We start from the raw sequence: 15,491 nt of genomic DNA, 5'->3' as shown, positions 1-15,491 counted from the left end.
CTCTCCTGTAGAAAGGAAATAAGGTTAAGTGCTGGGGAGTCTTTCCATCGGGATGGTCACCCCAAAGGATAGCCTTGGCCGGTGGCTCTTCCGCCTCACTGTGCTTTGGTGCATGCTGTTCCTGTTGCCAGACATGCTGTTCCCTCTCCTCTTCTCCTTGGCAAATCAGTCTCTCCGGGTGCAGTTCAGACACCGCCGACACCGTGACATCCTCCCTCTCCCGAGCCCCTCCCTCACCTGTCTTCTCCTTTACTGTTCTTCATATTTTATGATGTCGCAGGTTATTACCAGACACACTGGCTGAACCTAGTCTCCGCTCGTATTACGTTTGACTTGCACACTGATTTTTTTAAAAACTGGAAGGAGCTGGCAAAATGTCAGTGTTCAGACATTTCAAACACATATAAAACTCCATTTGGGTTGCCTTTTGATTGGAGTATAGTCGATTCGCAATGTTGTGTTAATTTCTGGTGTGCAGTTTTATACACATGTATTCCTTTTTATATTCTTTTTCATTATAGGCCGTTGCTAGGTATTGAATGTAGTTCCCTGTGCTGTACAGCAGGACCTTGGTGTTTCTCTGTTTTATATATACTAGTTAGTATCTACAATGGGCTGCTTTTGAAAAATCAGAAGATCTGGCCACCCTGGGCTGCTTCGCTGCACCGCACAATCAGGGGGAGCCGAGAGCCTGGTCCCCCTTTCAGATGGGGTACGTGTGCTCTGGTTTGCAGGTCATCCCACTTGGGTTATTTCATCTGTGTACACCAACCCGCCCAGTCCCTCTGGGAGCTGCGTTAGCAACTTCTGAAATATGGTGACCTGTTTACTTGTTTATTTGCCTGTCTTCCACTTCCCTAGATTGTTAGCTCCTGGAAGATGGAATTGTGTTTTATTTGTGCTTGTAACCCTCCTGGATCTATTACAGTGAGCAGTACCTAGTAGGCACACACACACACCCCCCAGAAGCAAGAATAATCATGTCCTCATGGACCACATTCTCCAAAAGTGGGTCCTTTCCAGGTATTCTGAATATGTCAACATCACTGTTGTGAGTCTGTAATGAAATACATTAGAGGAAGCAACATAAAAGCCAAAGATTTAGGAAACAGTTAAAGGATGCTCCAAGAATATTGTCCTTTTAAAAACAAAATATTTATCTAGTTGCCAGTATTGCAGTGATCCAGGCTCTCAGGGACATCTTCACGGCAGAATGTACCTTTGTCACTCTGTGTGTCTGTCTCTCTGTCTCTCTCTCTGTTTATCTTTCAGATCCACGTAGCTACCTGCTTACCTGTGTGTGTCCATGTCCATACGTCCCTGACCCTCTCACGTTCCCCCGGTCATTTGCCTGAGTCTGGGTATCATCTAAGGCTATTCACACAGTGAAGAAGGAAGGTGAAAGACAGTTTATGAGCCAAGTGAGTTTTTCATCTTTTTTTTTTTTGGCACAAAAAAGAGAGAAAAAACTAAAAACAACCTTCACACACCTAAACAGAGTCTAGACTATGTGGGAAAAGTCATTTGGGATCTTAGGCGCTTGGGTGACAGAATCCAACACGCCGGCTCGCCTGCCATGCTGTTAATGTTGGTATTTCTTGGTTGTTATTCAAGTTTACTTAAATAACACCTGCATTTTTTTAAAAATTACTCACTTTTGCCTGTCTGGATTTGAAGTAATGGGGAAAAAAGGAGACAGCAGTAGTTGTTAGGTTGTTTTTTGTTTTTTTGTTTTTTTCAAATCTCAGGATGTATTTTTATCTTTCTCCCGGAGCCATTTCCTCCCGGGTGTTGTGTGAAGCATTACATAATGAAATGATCCTACGATGGCATTTTCCCCTCGTCAGCCTTCAGGGGATACAAGACTTCACAAACAAGACGGATTCATTGTAACCTTTAATCGTCAAAATGTTTTAAATAAGCGAAGGCTCCTAAAAGAGAACAAAGAATAAAGCCTTGCAGGTCTCAGAGGCATATTTTTCTTAATTTCTTTTTTTTTTATTGTGGCAAAAACCCACATCAACCTAAAATTTACCATCTTAGCCGCTTTGAAGTGTGCTGTCCGGTGATACCGGGTGCATCAGCATTGCTGTGCAACTTCACCATCGTGCATCTCCAGAACTCCTTCATCTTGCAAAACTGAAACTCTGTACCCTTTAAACGCCTTTCTGTAAACAACACCTTTCGGTTGCCTCCTTCCCCAGCCCCCGGGAACTAACATTCTGCTTTCTGCCTCTGTGGTTTTGACTGCTCCAGGTGCAATCATGCAACAGTTGCCTTTTTGTGACTAGCATATTTCACTCAGCATCATGTCCTCAGGGTTCATCCATGCTGGAGCATTTGTCAGAACGTCCTTCCCTTTTAAGGCTGGATAATACTCATATGTATTCAGTATGTATACATTACTTTTTGCTTGTCCATTCATCTTGGGTCCCTTCCATCTTTTAGCAGTTGTGAATGAGGCTGCTATGTATAGATTTACAAATACCTCTTTGAGTCCCTGCTTTCAGCTCTTCTGGGTATATCCCCAGAAGTGGAATTTCTGGATTGCTCGGTAGTTCTATTTTTAATGTTTTGAGGAACCACCAGACTGTTTTCCATAATAGCCGTACCATTTTACATTCCCACCAGCAGTGCACAAGGGCTCCAGTTTCTCCACAATCTCACCAACGCTTGTGATTTTCTCTCTCTCTCCTTTTTAATTTTTTTGATAGCAGACATCCTAAAGGGCATATTGTGGTTTTGATTTGTGTTTCCCTAATGAGCAGTGATGTTGAGCATCTTTTCATGTGCTTATTGGTCATTTGTATGTCTTCTTTGGAGAATGTTGATCCAAGTCTTCTGTAAAAGGCATACTTTTTGTGATGAGGTTCCCCTTTTGGGGTAGGAGGGTCAGAGGAAAAGGAGACAAAGGGGTGCTTGGCACTGCGCTCTCGTCATGTGCCGGGTACCACACCGGGCTTTGGGAGTGCTGTGATGAGCTCGTTAGCAGTGAGACAGACAAGGGCATCCAGACGGGAGCATCCTCAAGGCAGGTGACAGAGAACAGTTCAGATGGCATCTCAGGGACCAACACATGAGAATCTCCTGGAGACTGGGGGTCTGCCAAGAAGGGGAGACATAGGATGCAGACTAGGAGTCCAGGAAAGGGACAAACTCCCTGCAAAGGGGGTTCAGGAGGCAGCTGTAACAGCGGGTAAGAGCAAAGGTTTTCTAGTCCTGCACTGGACCCCAGCAGCGCTATTTACCAGCCATGTGACCTTGAGCGAGTCACTTAACCTTTGTAAGCCTCCATTTATTCATCTATAAAACAGAAATGATCATGCCCACTGTATGGGGTGGTTCAGAGAACGAAATGGGATAAAGTCAGACGAGTAGCAGATGCCAGGGGAGAGGTAGCTTTATCATTGCTTTCCAGAACCCTGCGCCCCTAAGAACTGCATGTTCTGGTCAAACTTCAAACGCTTTGTTAATCCCACGATACCCCACGGAAAATGTACAATATCCATGGAAGGCAAGCGAATACAGCCATTCAACACAGGCTGGAATTTTCCCGTGGGGGCGCGGCTTTCCTGCATTTTGCTGTTATCATTGTGCAGCCCGAGGGGTGCTGAACCCCGGTATATCAGGCTCAAAGGAAATCTGAATCAATGGCTCCAATGAAACCAAGCCAAGGGTGCAACACACCCTTTCCAGGACAGCTCTGATGTACCAGGCCCCTGTGCCTGTGATCTCATCACAACCCCTATAAGGTAAGGAAGGCGAGGGTGTGGAGAAAAGGGAACCTTTGTTGGTGGGAATGTAAACTGGGGCAGCCACTTTGGAGAACAGTACGGAGGTTTCTCAAAAAAACCTAAAAACACAACTGCCATATGATCCTGCAATTCCACTCCTGGGTATACACCCAAAAGAATGAAAACACTAATTACAAAAAGATACATGTGCTCCAAGGTTCATAGCATCATTATTTATAATTGCCAAGATATGGAAACAACCTAAGTGTCCCTCAACAGATGATTTAATAAAGATGTGGTATAGATTATACAATGGAATACGACTCAGCCATGAAAAATGAAATAATGCCACTTGCAGCAACACGGATAGACTTGGAAGGTGTTATACAAAGTGAAATAAGGCAGCGAAAGACAAATACTGTATGTTATCACTTATCTGCAGAATCTAGAAAAATACAACAAATTAGTGAATATAAAAAAAACGGAAGCAGACTCACAGATACAGAGAACAAACTAATGGTGACCATTGGGGAGGAGGGAAGGGCAATATAAGGATGGAGGAGAAGGAGGCACAAACTATTGGGTGTAAGACAGGCTCAAGGATGTATTGTACCACAGGGGGAACATAGCCAATATTTTGTAATAACTGTAAATAGAAAGTAACCTTTAAAAATAGTATAAAATTTTAAAAATTATTTAAAAATGTCTTCCTTCTTTATAAACCTGTTTTCCCTGGGTCTCCACATTCAGTTGGAAGAAGCATCTAGGAGGAATTTGCTGTTTTGCATCTGACGTGGTCCCCGGAGGGCTGCACCTGTGTCCCAGTTCAACAACTCCGTCTGCTGAACCGGCCGCGTACAGCTGATAGGAGGTGGCGCTTCCTGTTCTGAGTGCCAGGAGCCGAACGGAGCTGGGGGGAGAAATGACTGGGGGCTTTCAGATCCCTTTGGGAGTTGGCAAAGGACACAAGGGTGAGAAAAAGAGTGGAAAGGGGCAAGGGAGGGTAGGCTGTGGGGAAAAGAAGGCACAGTGCTCTGGAGGGTGGGGAAGATCACCGTGTTCCTCAACTCTGCCCTGTCCTCTGGTTATGTTCCATTTCCCTAGGGCTGCCAGAGGTCCACTGTGCTTGCTGATGGCCGAGGGTCACAAATGCAAATGTCTAAGGGCCGGGAGAGTAACCCCAACGAGTGATGTGTATCCAGCGATCAAATGCGCCTACTGACTTCCACGGTGCTACTGCTGGTTTCATTGGCACTCAGACACAGACCCTCGGTGCTGTCACTGCCTTTTCAGTCCGTTAAGCTTTTCATTGTACGCTGGATATAGTTTCAACAGGTTTTTCTTTTTTAATGGTGTCCTCAGTTCTATTCTTTCAATCTACATTCATTTCATTTGCATATTAAACTCATAAGAATATTTTTAACTTCCATCCAAAAAATGTTCTCTTCAGCTTTTCTCTTTTTTTTTTATTCTTATTTTTTTTTATTGAAGTGTAGTCGATTTACAATGTTGGTTTCAGGTGTACAGCAAAGTGATTCAGTTATACATATGTGTACATACATTTATATGTTTTTTCAATTTCTTTTCCATTATGGCTCATTACAAGAAATTGAATATAGTTTCCTGTGCTATACAGCAGGTCCTATTGTTTATCTATTTTAGACATAGTAGTAATGTGTATCTGTTAATCCCAAACTCCTGATCTCTCCCTCCCCTCCCTGTACACCCCCGCCCCAGTAACCACCATTTTCTATCTTTCTGCGTCTATTTCTCTCCAGCTTTTCGTGAAACACATGACCCTTTTTTTTCTCAATAGTTTGTTGGTCTCTTCTGAGAGAGGAGTGGGTGTAGAGAAATAGTCCTCTTGCAAAAGCAAAGCCTTGGTGCTGGTGCAAAATGGTCTCTGTGACTTGGGCTCAGGATCCAGGAGACAATGAGGAGTGGTGGGGACTGTGGACACACTCCCCTTCCAAGGTGACATTTGCCACCCAGCTCCAGCCTGAAGGCTGCTGGGTGGGAATGCCGGCCCAGGGTGGTCAGATCATTTGCTTTTTCAAGAGAAACCAGGAATTCTGATTTTTATGTAAAATCTTCTGATTTTAATTTAATATATTTGAAAAAAGAAAAGCCACTGTGCGGGCCCAACCAAACACTTCTCAGGGTCACATCTACCCTATAAACTACTGATGTGTAAATCTCATGGGCTATGGGACCCCACGGCTGCATCCTGAGATTAACTCTCCCCATTCTGCTGAAACATCCCCCTGACCTTGCAACATCAGCATTTTCCACTACAGAAACCCCCCAAATATCTCACCCTATTTACTGCTTTTTTCTTCATGAAATTCTCTATCTTTCATTCTCTTCCATTTCCTTAGAATTGACATGCAATCACTGGGGCTGGTGACAGGTCAGTGCTTCCCAAACTTGGCCATTTAAGAACCACTATTTGTCTTATGTGCGTACCCTCGTACTGTTGTTCATGTCACGTTATTCCTTAAAGATGCTCATTTTCTTATTTAAATAAATTTATTCTTATGGAACTTAAGCCATTAGCCCAAACAGAGAAACAGCATCCCTTGTATTTGTTAGGGTCTTACCCCAATATAAACTGCTGTAACCAACCATCCCCGAGCCTCAGGAGCTACACACATAAAAGTTTATTTTTATTTGATTGTTTTAAAGTGTTTGTTCATGCAAAATCCAACACAGATGTTCCCGATGAGGCATTTCACCTCCTTCTTGTGAAACCACCATCTCAACACTTGGGATCCAAGGTCACCATCAAAGAGAGAGAGTTCACGGTGAAAGCACACCAGCCGCAGAGCCACCTTGATCCCAAAGTGATGTATTTCACATCTCCTGGCATTTCACTCCGGTCAGAACTAATTGCATGGCCCTTCCCAGGTCCAAGGGGGCCGGATGTGTGAAGTCAATGGCGGGGCAGTCCCTCCCCAGCAACAACTCTATCATGGGAGAGGAGCTCAAATCTAAGTGGTCAGTTAGCCATCTCTGTCACACCTGCCATCAGAGGTAACTGGAAAAAAAAATACAATAAGATCCTTGGCCCCAGACACCCCACCCTCGATGCCTGAAACCCATCTTCATGCTGTCGAATCAGAGAGATGTGAAAAGTAATCTCCCCCGTGTCTCTGGTGCCCTTGAATCCCTCCCTCCCCCTAAGTCTTCCCAGTTCTCTGCTCTGTATGAAGGTAGAGGCTGCATCTGAAATGAGATTTGGGGCCATGACATAAACCACATCATCTTCCAGCTGGTCTCCTTGGGTTCCACTCAAGCCATCTTTCAATCTATTTTCCCACCCAGGAGTCATTACTTTTTAAAAATGTAAATAAGGCCACACTTCATCCCTGCCTAACGTCTCCTAAAGGCACCCCATTGTGCTTGGAACACTCTTCAGGCTCCTTCCGTGGACCCTAAGGGCCTGTTCAGTGGGGCCCCACCTAAGCCTCAGACCCATCTCCCAATCACTGGTCCTTTTGCCTGGGACATCGTTCCCTAGACCCTGCTCATAGCAGGTGCCTTCTGCTTCCTTTAGGCCTCAGCTCAAGTGTCTCTTTATAGAGCCTGGTCCTGGCTTCATCCAAAGTTGCCCCACCCAATGCCCCCCTGTGGACACTGCTCCCTGCCTTCGTTCTCTGATTTTTCAAATTCATAGCATGTGTCAGAATCCACGATCACTGAGTAGGTATTTATATTTTTGTTTATTTTTTGTCTCCCTAATGAGAATTTTCACTCCAGATGCTCCTGGAACAGATCAGAGCCGCCTGGAACAGAGAAGGCAATCAGACAATGGTTGCTGAACCAGCAAGGGTATGAATGAACACAGATGAATGAGCCTCTCTCTCCCTTCAGCTGGAGATGAGATCTCTGCTGGGGGCTCTGAGATGAAGCTCTTTTCTGACCTCCATGCTCTTCAGTGAGAGGGTCAGGCGCTGCCCTCCGCCACCCTGAGCAGAGTCCACTGGCCTGCACACACACACAAAAATAAACTGGAGAGGAGGCGCTTAATCAAATGCCAAGGAAAGTGACATTTTCCTCAAGAATGGGTGAAGTGTCAAGGTAGGTTGGTAAAAATGACAAACACATGAATAAAAAGTAGAGCAAACACTCCATAGGAGCTGCTGGATACCTAGACCTTCAGGTCCCGTCCGGGACCGCCGCGGGAGGTGGGCCCTGATTCCCCGCCTTTCTGTGTCCACACCCTCTGCTTCGTGACTCTGCAGGCTCCCACTTGAGGGAGGTCTTTCCCCACCCCGGTGACATTGGGCTGGGCCATGTCCAATGGATGGTGAGTTGAAGTGACATAATCAGGGTTTTGAAGTGCATCTGTACCTCGGGGAGTGTTTTCTTATATCTGTCCCACTGCCGTGGGAAGACGACACCCAGGTTAGCCCTCTGGTCCCAAGAAGATGAAAGACACTTGGGACAGTCATACATAGAATATAGATGAATATATATAAAGATTCATTTTCATATTCTTTTTCATTATAAAGGCCATTACAAGGTATTGAATATAGTTTCCTGTGCTAGACAGTAGGACCTTGTTGTTTATCTATTTTATATATAGGAGTTAATATCTGCAAATCCTGAACTCCCAGTTTATCTTTCCACCCCACCCTCTCCCCCCTGGTAACCACAAGTTTATTTTCTATGTCTGTGTGTCTGTTTTTATTTTGTAAATAAGTTCATTTGTGCCCTTTTTTTTTTAGATTCCACATATGAGTGATATCATATGGTATTTTTCTTTCTCTCTCTGGCTTACTTCACTTCGTATGATGATCTCCAGGTCTGTCTATGTTACTGCAAATGGCATTAGTTTATTCTTTTTTATGACTGAGTAGTATTCCATTGTATAAGTATACCACATCTTTATCCAATCACCTGTCGATGGACATTTAGGTTGCTTCCATGTCTTGGCTATTGTACACAGTTAACTCACTTTAAAGCCAAAGTTTTGCAAAGTTTCCTTTTCCTTACCCTCGGAGATCCATCTACCATTTTGCCACGTACTGCTGTGTGCCCTTGAGTAGGTCCCATAGCCTCTCTGAACCTCTGTTTCCCTATTTGTAATACAAGGGTCTCGGCCCTTCCTGCCTGGATTTTGTGAGGCTTATAAGGGATGACGGCTGTGGAAGCGCTGAGGACGTGGCAAAGCAGGTGGAACAGACAAAACACTATCAGTGCACCTAGAACGTCGTCCCTCTCCCAGTTCAGCCTGGGCTCAATTTCTCTGTCTTGGGAGCCAGCCTTTTCAGATAAAAATCCCATTTGACTTCCTTTTCTCATTCTAGCCCATTTTCTTTAAAAATCTTTCTTTCCTTTTCAGGAGACAGAGGCAGGTGGTGCGCTGTGTAAACCGTGACCCAGATTATGAAAATATCTGCAGATCTTGTGCCGTCTCCAAATATTTCAACATAAATATTTGCTGGAGGCTGGCCCAATTTCCTGGTCCAAGAGGAGGACAGAAGGTGAGCTTCAAGCTGGATGTGGACACAAATCTAGAAATCTGTCCTTTGACGGGAGACTTGGTGAATGACAGGCAGTGCGAAGGGCATCAGTTTAGCAAACGGAGGCCATGATGAGTCAGCTGTCTTTTCCCAGCCGGTCATCGTGCCCACGTCATGCCTCCACACCCTCGCACGTGCCGTTCTCTGCCAGAACAGCCCTTTCCACCCTGTCTACATGGGGATTCCTTATTCATCCTCTAAGAAAAGCAAGACTAAAGGTCTTCTTTAGAATGCCTCCCCTAACTGCCTGGTCCCCAGGATTTTCTATTTCGTTCCCCCTGCTCATCACCATCACCACTGCCACTAACATCTGTTGGGGGCTCACTCTTGCTCCGGCATTGCTTAAACACAGTGCTCATGACCCTTTCAAGAGGAAACCAAGGCCAACGAGGTGAGGTGACAGCCCAGATCACGTGGCTGGATGTGCAGAGAAGGGACTGAACAAGGCCTGGACAGTGTCTCTGAGGCTTGTGCTCTTGGTCATCACTACATAGCTCCCCTCTTACCCCATCTGCTCCCCAAGAGCTGGGGAAGTGCCTTGCTCACTTCTGTGTTCCCATCACGGGCCCTCACAGAGTAGGTATATAGCAACTTTATCTGAATGAATGAATGAGTGGATGAATGAGTGACTGGGAGCTCCCCTAACACAGCTCTAAATAAAAGGCTCAGCATATAGAAGTGGCTCCCTGAGGGTTTACTGAAAGAATCGATAACAATATAAAAGAACCACGATTCCCAAACATGCTACTGTTTACTCCTCACAGGTCCTCCAGGCCCCACTGCATCTTTCCAGGCTGTCCCACCCCCAGCACTATCTGTTGGACTGCAGAGGAGGGACTAGTTCAGGGCCCAGCCGCATCTCTAGGGCATCCAAGCTGCCCCCCGCTTTCTCAGCCAAGGTGCCATGTTTGAGGCTGGGACCCGGTGCATCCATGGTATCCCAGGAAAACCCCTCAGTCCCCATCACCCTGTCACTTCCAGGGGCTTTCTCCGGTCACCACTGGCAGCTCCTTCTGAGCCTCAGTCCATGGCCCTGCTATGTAATTAGCTTCCAATGACTGAGGGCCTTCTGAGCACCAGACTCTATGCTGAGTCCAAGCACCGTCTCTAATCACCATTGCACTCTCTGCAGCCAGGGTGCTTCTGCCCATTTTATAGTTGAGAAAACCAAGGGGCAGAGAGACGATGTGGTTCAGAGAGGAATCAAGGCTCTAGCCTAGGTTTTTCTGGTTCTCAAACTCAAGATTTTTCTGATATCTCAGAGTCTTTCCTTCCTAACCTCAGGTTGTTATCTGGGACCTTGGTATCCATCTAACTCTTAGTTTCCTGGGGTTTTGCCTGGTACTCTGGGATCACCAATCTTTGGCCAGACTTCCATTATGTATAAACATATCGCCTGGTGGTTCACCTGTCATCTGGTCAACCCCGATAGCCACATACAGTCAGCCGGATTGGGTCACTACTGCTAGATGGTAAGCTGAATGGACTGGCTCTTGCTTTCTGGCTCTGTGTGCTGTGCCCTGGATCCGAGGCTGTCCCCGACCCATCCATCCATGCCTGCCGTCCCCGGAGCCCAGTTTGGCTGCTGACCAGCTTCCCTCTTCTGCCACCCCTAGCCAGCCAGAGCATGCCAAACAGTGCAGCAAACAGAACCCTGACCCCTATCCTGTGGAAGTTTCCCCCCACCCCCACCCCACTGCCCCCGCAGCAGCAACAGCAGAAAAATTCCTGGCCAGGAACATGCGCTCTCCCAGCAATCTGCAAGAAGGCCTTTTGCAATTTATATCTCCAGCTCAGCTGAAGAAAATGGGAATGGATGGGCTCACTGAGCAGAAAATGCCAGAAGGCGTTCCAGAGCCCAGAATCCCAAACCCAGGCCTTCTGTGAGGGGACTGAGCAGACAGGCAATGCTGGGAGGAAAGTCTTACCCCATGTCAGGGTACGCAGGCTCAGAGGGATATTTATAAATACTAGAGGATGTGTTTTTCCAAGAAGATACTGAGTGTGAATCGGCACAGAGCCACGGGAGGAGTCAGCCTGTTCACCCGAGAAGCACTTCCTGGCCCTGTGGCCCACATTCAGTAGCTGTTGTTGAGCACCTACTACGTGCTGGGCATAACGCGCGGCACAAGGGAGACAGCAGTGAATGACCCTGAAAAAGAAAATCCGTATTCTTGTGGTGTTTGGATCCTAGTAATAGTGGAGGTTGGTAAGAACAGAATCAGCCGATAAACACATGAATAATTATAGGTTGTGATAATGGAATGGAGCCAGCACAGAAAAGAACGGGGGTGTGAGGTAAGCTAATAGGTAGGGGACTGTCCTTGCGGAAGGGGTCAGGAAGTGCCTCTCTAAGGTGGTTTGGGGAAAGATCTGAAGGATGTGGAGCCAGCCAGGAGAGCAGAGGGCACAACACAGGCAAAGGCCAAGAGGCAGGAAAGAGGCAGGCACGACTGAGAAGTGGAACAAGCCGACTGGAGGAGATGCCAGGGTAGGCGGGTCGGCGTTTGGCAGATGATGAAGGTGGCGAGGCCAGCAGGACCGGACCATGTGGGCCAGGCATGAATGGCTGAAAGATTGAGGATTTTTGTCTTAAGAATCAGTGGAAGAGTTTTTAGGCAAATGAATGACATAGTCCGTTTTATATATTTTTTCAAGACCCCTCTGGCTGCTGGTAGGCTGGAGGAGAGTGAAAGCTGAGAGGTGACTTAGAAGGGTACTGTGGTCATCAGAAAAAGGAGACGGCGGTTTAGTTGAGGGAGGGGTGGTAGGGGATTGCAGTAAAGATGAAGACATGTGGGTGTATTCCAGAGGAACTAAAGGTGCAGGAGAAATAGGTCTTAGGGATAAGCGAGTTCTGAGGGCTCAAAGAGGGAGATGTCTAAACTGGATACAACTGAGTGAATTCAGTGCTATTTGCCAAGAGGGAGAAGACCAGGAGGAAAAACAGATTGCAGAGGAAGGTGGGGGAGGGGCGTGGAGTTCAGTTTTGGACGTGCGTACATTTGGACAACACTCTGCTAGAAAGAGTGTTGCAAGGAGTAGGAAATACGAGAATGCAATTCAGGGGAGAGGCTGCGACTGAAGATGTCACTTCAGGAGTTATCAGCTGACCATGTCTGAAGCCTTGAAACCAGGTAAGGTCATCTGGGGCATTTATGGAGAAAGAGACGAGAACTCGGGACAAACCCCAAGGAAGCCCAACATTTAAAGGGGAGGCAGGCTGCTTCGCCTCCCTGACCCTCACAGTTCCCATCTGTAAAATGGGACGGTAATCAAATCTACCTTCCAGGAGGAGCACAAAGAATGCTGGTCCCCTTTTCTTTCTCCTCGTTGGGCATGTTGGTTTAAGGACTTGGGCTTGAGAGTCTGGCCCTGCCTCTCACTCTTGTGTGATTTGGGGCTGTGACATTTGTGTGTTCCAAAGCACTCTTCCAGATCTGTTTTCTTTCTCCACATTCCTCCGTGAGCACACGTACCAGGGACGTCTGACTCTCCTGCTGTCCTCCCACCTCTCTGGTTGCTCCCCTTCCAGGCTTCAAAGTTTGCTTGGAGTGCCCCAGGGCTCTCTTCTGGACCCAACCACTGGGGACACACTCTCCCTAGGCACCCACGTCCATGTCCCTACATCTAAAGACCACCTCGTACCAATGTCTATGAGGTCTGCAGCCCCAGCTCTGCCCTTTCCAGAGAACTCCAGGCCGCCCATTGAGCATCTCCACGGCGGTGTCCATCGGAAAATACAATTTAACACGACCTCAAACTGTCCTTCCTTCATCCTTCCACCAACCTGTGAAAGGTCTCACTGCACGCCCAACTGTTCAACTCCAAAAGTCAAGGTTTGAGCCTTGATGCTACTCTCTTCACCCTCTGCACTCAATCCATCAGTATGTGCCAGCAACTCTGTCTCCAAAAGGGATCCGCCATCCATTCAAGTCCCTCATGGCTACCGCCACTCTCCTCGTCTGGGTTTCATCTCCTGCGGGGACAGCTCTGAGGGTCTCCTCCCTGACCTCCCTGCTTCTGCTCCTGCCTTCCTGAAATCATGCAGGGGATCTTTGTAAAATGTAAATGGGATTATCTCCCTCCCTTACTTCTGACTCTCCAATGTTTTCCATCACCCTTGAAATAAAACTCAAACTCCTTACTGGCATGCCCAGCCCTACATCACCTGGTCCCTACCTGCTGTCTCCAACCTCATCTGAGAACACACTGACTGGGGTCCCACCATGCTCCAGCCACACTGGCCTCCTTTCTTGTCTCACACACTGAGGTCATTACCATGGCGCCATCTCAGCCCAGACTCCCACACTCTGCCTGAGGTGGCCTGGCCCCTGGTCTTTGCAAAGCTGGTTCCTTTTTGACACTCAGCCTCACTCTCAGTCTCAGGTCCTGCCCAATCTCTGCTTTCAAGGAGCCTCCCAGGCCCCCTCACATGTGCAGAGTCTTTTATCAACATCTGGGGTTTCCTTGTTGGTTTGTTTATGCTTTAGTTTGTCTACTCCTCAATGCCGAGAAGAAAGTCCTGTTGGAGCAGGGACCCCTCAGTCCTGTTCACTGCTGTGCTCAGAGCTGTCCTGGCACATGGCAGAGGGTTGTTAGATATCTGTGAATAAATGACTGAAGGAGACTCATTTTATAAGCAAGAGCGAGAGACAGAGTAAGAGTAGTCACAGTAGCTAACACTTGTGAGTTCTTCCCATGTATTTTATCATTTAACCTTCACTGCATCCCTCTAACCATGGGCTTCCAACCTCAGCGCTACTGACAGTTTGGACTAGATAATTCTTTGTGTGAGGGGTTGCCCTGTGCACTGTTAAATACTTATCAGCATTCCTGGCCTCTACCCACCAGATGCCAGTAAGAGCAACATGCCCACCAGTTGTGACAACCAGAAATGTCTCCAAACATTGACAAATGTCCCCTGGGGGCAAAAATCATCCTGGGTTGCAACCACTGCTCTAAGGAGTTGTACCTCTAAAGCACTGTTACGAAGTCCCCATGTTACAGTTGGAGAAACTATGGCACGGAGAGATTACGCCAATTGCTCAAGATCATAGAGACAATACATAGACGAGGACCAGGGCCATGCTGTGGGCAGGGCAGGAACTAAAAACAGAGGCTGGGACACCGGGCCTGACAATCAGACAGTTCCTGGCCTGGAGTCAGTGGCCAGGAAGGTCAGGCTGAGGATCAAACATCAATTACCAAAGTGTGTTTCAGATTGAAAATCTTGTCCAGAATCAGGGAAACAGGTGGGTGTTAGGGGTGTTACTGAAGACATGGGACCACTCCATTGCTCACTCACCCATTCACAAAGCATCCACTGGTGACAGGACTCGTCCTCAATGCTAGGGTTCTCAGGGTGGGATCAGGGGCAGGTCCATTCCCAAAGGCTTGGAGTAAGCTGTGGACAGAAAGTCAAAAGTGAATGCAAATCATAGAAACACAATTATATTATAACTAACAATTATGGTGGGATTCCTATGTGCCTAGCGTTTTCCATGCATTCAATCCTCACAATCGTAGCATCATCCCCAGTTGACAGATGAGGAAACTGAAGCACAGGGAGGTTAAACCATTTGTCCAAGGTCAGAGATCTAGATGAGTGAAGGGGACAAATTTCAAACCCAAGTTTCCAGACCCCAGAGTCTATGTCTCTGTATTTTAGGCTCTTCCTCTTGTCACAGGGGACGGGGACAGAGCAGAATGGAGATGGTCACCAAGTTCAACAGCTGGAGGGGTGGTACTTCCTTCTCCCTTCCCCTTCCTTCTTCCTCCTCTTCCTCTTCTTCCCCTCTGCCTCTTCTTATTATTTGTAATAAAAACCTACCACTTGGCAAGGAGGAGACCTGGATTGGAAGACAAAGAAAGAGGAAAAGCAAATGACTCAAAAAGAAAATGAGCATTCTCACCGAATCTATGACCCGTGGATCTGGAGCAAGTCACTTGGCCTCCCCATGGCTGATTTCCTTCCTCTTCCAGTGGGGAGGTTAGCCACCCCCAGCTCACAGATAATTCGTGTAAAGTTTCTTTGTAAACTGTGACGTGCTGAGCAAAGGTCAACTTCTACTTCTACAGATCCGACCGTCGTTTAATCAGGATTGTGCAAAACCACACTCTCAGATGCTGCGTTTCCTTAGACGGGCGATGAGGTCACAGAGGAAGCTGACCTTGTGAGTATTTTCAAGGTAGCATTGGGTGTAGTTACAAAATCCGGAGGAGTGGT

At 47.0% G+C, this 15,491-nt stretch overlaps 1 long non-coding RNA gene across 1 annotated transcript; it reads right to left on the bottom strand.

Annotated features, from left to right (window-relative positions):
• Positions 1 to 6,423: 6,423 nt before the first annotated feature.
• Positions 6,424 to 15,277, bottom strand: LOC116148460 (uncharacterized). Its single transcript, XR_004131990.2, has 3 exons — positions 15,178 to 15,277; positions 14,571 to 14,669; positions 6,424 to 6,771 (listed from the first exon to the last, which is right to left on the bottom strand). It is a non-coding gene; the product is annotated as an uncharacterized LOC116148460 (long non-coding RNA).
• Positions 15,278 to 15,491: the final 214 nt, after the last annotated feature.

Source organism: Camelus dromedarius, chromosome 27 (assembly GCF_036321535.1).
Source record: "Camelus dromedarius isolate mCamDro1 chromosome 27, mCamDro1.pat, whole genome shotgun sequence".
Classification (NCBI taxonomy): Eukaryota; Metazoa; Chordata; class Mammalia; order Artiodactyla; family Camelidae; genus Camelus; species Camelus dromedarius.
This window is presented reverse-complemented; position numbering and strand designations above follow the sequence as displayed.